The following is a 4,642-nucleotide window of genomic DNA, read 5'->3' on the forward strand; positions in this document are numbered from 1 at the left end:
AACAGGCCCGACCCTCAGTAACAGGCCCGACTCTCAGTAACAGACCCGACTCTCAGTAACAGGCCCGACTCTCAGTAACAGGCCCGACTCTCACTAACAGGCCCGACTCTCAGTAACAGGCCCGACTCTCAGTAACAGACCCGACTCTCAGTAACAGTCCCGACCCTCAGTAACAGGCCCGACTCTCAGTAACAGTCCCGACTCTCAGTAACAGGCCCGACTCTCAGTAACAGTCCCGACTCTCAGTAACAGGCCCGACCCTCAGTTACAGACCCGACTCTCAGTAACAGGCCCGACTCTCAGTAACCGGCCCGACCCTCAGTAACAGGCCCGACCCTCACTAACAGGCCCGACTCTCAGTAACAGGCGCGACTCTCAGTAACAGACCCGACTCTCAGTAACAGGCCAGACTCTCAGTAACAGGCCCGACTCTCAGTAACAGACCCGACTCTCAGTAACAGACCCGACTCTCAGTAACCGGCCCGACTCTCAGTAACAGGCCCGACCCTCAGTAACAGGCCCGACTCTCAGTAACAGACCCGACTCTCAGTAACAGACCCGACCCTCAGTAACAGACCCGACTCTCAGTAACAGACCCGACTCTCATTAACAGGCCCGACTCTCAGTAACAGACCCGACTCTCAGTAACAGGCCCGACCCTCAGTAACAGGCCCGACTCTCAGTAACAAACCCGACTCTCAGTAACAGGCCCGACTCTCAGTAACAGGCCCGCCTCTCAGTAACAGGCCCGACTCTCAGTAACAGACCCGACTCTCAGTAACAGACCCGACTCTCAGTAACAGGCCCGCCTCTCAGTAACAGGCCCGACCCTCAGTAACAGGCCTGACCCTCTGTAACAGGCCCGACCCTCAGTAACAGGCCCGACCCTCAGTAACAGGCCCGACCCTCAGTAACAGGCCCGACCCTCAGTAACAGACCCGACTCTCAGTAACAGGCCCGACACTCAGTAACAGGCCCGACTCTCAGTAATAGACCCGACCCTCAGTAACAGGCCCGACCCTCAGTAACAGGCCCGGCTCTCAGTAACAGACCCGACCCTCAGTAACAGGCCCGAATCTCAGTAACAGGCCCGACTCTCAGTAACAGGCCCGACTCTCAGTAACAGGCCCGACTCTCAGTAACAGGCCCGACACTCAGTAACAGGCCCGATTCTCAGTAACAGGCCCGACCCTCAGTAACAGACCCGACTCTCAGTAACAGGCCCGACTCTCAGTAACAGGCCCGACCCTCAGTAACTGACCCGACTCTCAGTAACAGGCCCGACTCTCAGTAACAGGCCCGACTCTCAGTAACAGACCCGACTCTCAGTAACAGACCCGACTCTCAGTAACAGACCCGACCCTCAGTAACAGACCCGACCCTCAGTAACAGACCCGACTCTCAGTAACAGACCCGACCCTCAGTAACAGGCCCGACTCTCAGTAACAGGCCCGACCCTCAGTAACAGGCCCGACCCTCAGTAACAGACCCGACTCTCAGTAACAGACCCGACTCTCAGGAACAGACCCGACTCTCAGTAACAGGCCCGACTCTCAGTAACAGGCCCGACCCTCAGTAACAGGCCCGACTCTCAGTAACAGGCCCGACCCTCAGTAACAGACCCGACTCTCAGTAACAGACCCGACTCTCAGTAACAGGCCCGACCCTCAGTAACAGGCCCGACTCTCAGTAACAGGCCCGACCCTCAGTAACAGGCCCGACTCTCAGTAACAGACCTGACTCTCAGTAACAGGCCCGACTCTCAGTAACAGACCCGACTCTCAGTAACAGACCCGACCCTCAGTAACAGGCCCGACTCTTAGTAACAGACCCGACTGTCAGTAACAGACCCGACTCTCAGTAACAGACCCGACTCTCAGTAACAGGCCCGACCCTCAGTAACAGACCCGACTCTCAGTAACAGGCCCGACTCTCAGTAAAAGACCCGACTCTCAGCAACAGACCCGACTCTCAGTAACAGACCCTACCCTCAGTAACAGACCCGACTCACAGTAACAGACCCGACTCTCAGGAACAGATCCGACTCTCAGTAACAGAACCGACTCTCAGTAACAGACCCGACTCTCAGTAACAGGCCCGACTCTCAGTAACAGACCCGACTCTCAGTAAGAGGCCCGACCCTCAGTAACAGGCCCGACTCTCAGTAACAGGCCCGACCCTCAGTAACAGACCCGACTCTCAGTAACAGGCCCGACTCTCAGTAACCGGCCCGACCCTCAGTAACAGGCCCGACCCTCACTAACAGGCCCGACTCTCAGTAACAGACGCGACTCTCAGTAACAGACCCGACTCTCAGTAACAGGCCAGACTCTCAGTAACAGGCCCGACTCTCAGTAACAGACCCGACTCTCAGTAACAGACCCGACTCTCAGTAACAGGCCCGACTCTCAGTAACAGGCCCGAACCTCAGTAACAGGCCCGACTCTCAGTAACAGACCCGACTCTCAGTAACAGACCCGACCATCAGTAACAGACCCGACTCTCAGTAACAGACCCGACTCTCATTAACAGGCCCGACTCTCAGTAACAGACCCGACTCTCAGTAACAGGCCCGACCCTCAGTAACAGGCCCGACTCTCAGTAACAAACCCGACTCTCAGTAACAGGCCCGACTCTCAGTAACAGGCCCGCCTCTCAGTAACAGGCCCGAATCTCAGTAACAGACCCGACCCTCAGTAACAGACCCGACTCTCAGTAACAGACCCGACTCTCAGTAACAGGCCCGCCTCTCAGTAACAGGCCTGACCCTCAGTAACAGGCCCGACCCTCTGTAACAGGCCCGACCCTCAGTAACAGGCCCGACACTCAGTAACAGGCCCGACCCTCAGTAACAGGCCCGACCCTCAGTAACAGACCCGACTCTCAGTAACAGGCCCGACACTCAGTAACAGGCCCGACTCTCAGTAACAGACCCGACTCTCAGTAACAGACCCGACTCTCAGTAACAGACCCGACCCTCAGTAACAGGCCCGACTCTCAGTAACAGACCCGACTCTCAGTAACAGACCCGACCCTCAGTAACAGGCCCGAACCTCAGTAACAGGCCCGACTCTCAGTAACAGGCCCGACTCTCAGTAACAGACCCGACCCTCAGTAACAGGCCCGACCCTCAGTAACAGGCCCGGCTCTCAGTAACAGACCCGACCCTCAGTAACAGGCCCGAATCTCAGTAACAGGCCCGACTCTCAGTAACAGGCCCGACTCTCAGTAACAGGCCCGACTCTCAGTAACAGGCCTGACTCTCAGTAACAGACCCGACACTCAGTAACAGGCCCGACTCTCAGTAACAGGCCCGACCCTCAGTAACAGACCCGACTCTCAGTAACAGGCCCGACTCTCAGTAACAGGCCCGACCCTCAGTAACAGACCCGACTCTCAGTAACAGACCCGACTCTCAGTAACAGGCCCGACTCTCAGTAACAGACCCGACTCTCAGTAACAGACCCGACTCTCAGTAACAGACCCGACCCTCAGTAACAGACCCGACCCTCAGTAACAGACCCGACTCTCAGTAACAGACCCGACCCTCAGTAACAGACCCGACTCTCAGTAACAGGCCCGACCCTCAGTAACAGGCCAGACCCTCAGTAACAGACCCGACTCTCAGTAACAGACCCGACTCTCAGGAACAGACCCGACTCTCAGTAACAGGCCCGACTCTCAGTAACAGGCCCGACCCTCAGTAACAGGCCCGACTCTCAGTAACAGGCCCGACCCTCAGTAACACACCCGAATCTCAGTAGCAGACCCGACTCTCAGTAACAGGCCCGACCCTCAGTAACAGGCCCGACTCTCAGTAACAGGCCCGACCCTCAGTAACAGGCCCGACTCTCAGTAACAGACCTGACTCTCAGTAACAGGCCCGACTCTCAGTAACAGACCCGACTCTCAGTAACAGACCCGACCCTCAGTGACAGGCCCGACTGTTAGTAACAGACCCGACTCTCAGTAACAGACCCGACTCTCAGTAACAGACCCGACCCTCAGTAACAGGCCCGACCCTCAGTAACAGACCCGACTCTCAGTAACAGGCCCGACTCTCAGTAACAGACCCGACCCTCAGTAACAGACCCGACCCTCAGTAACAGAACCGACTCTCAGTAACAGACCCGACCCTCAGTAACAGACCCGACTCTCAGTAACAGACCCGACCCTCAGTAACAGACCCGACTCTCAGTAACAGACCCGACTCTCAGTAACAGACCCGACTCTCAGTAACAAACCCGACTCTCAGTAACAGACCCGACCCTCAGTAACAGGCCCGACTCTCAGTAACAGACCCGACCCTCAGTAACAGACCCGACTCTCAGTAACAGGCCCGACTCTCAGTAACAGGCCCGACTCTCAGTAACAGACCCGACCCTCAGTAACAGACCCGACTCTCAGTAACAGGCCCGACTCTCAGTAACAGGCCCGAACCTCAGTAACAGGCCCGACCCTCAGTAACACACCCGACTCTCTGTAACAGGCCCGACTCTCAGTAACAGTCGCGACTCTCAGTAACAGGCCCGACTCTCTGTAACAGGCCCGACTCTCAGTAACAGACCCGACTCTCAGTAACAGGCCTGACTCTCAGTAACAGTCCCGACTCTCAGTAACAGACCCGACTCTCAGTAACAGA

Source organism: Heptranchias perlo, unplaced genomic scaffold, assembly GCF_035084215.1.
Source record: "Heptranchias perlo isolate sHepPer1 unplaced genomic scaffold, sHepPer1.hap1 HAP1_SCAFFOLD_168, whole genome shotgun sequence".
In the NCBI taxonomy this organism is placed as follows: Eukaryota; Metazoa; Chordata; class Chondrichthyes; order Hexanchiformes; family Hexanchidae; genus Heptranchias; species Heptranchias perlo.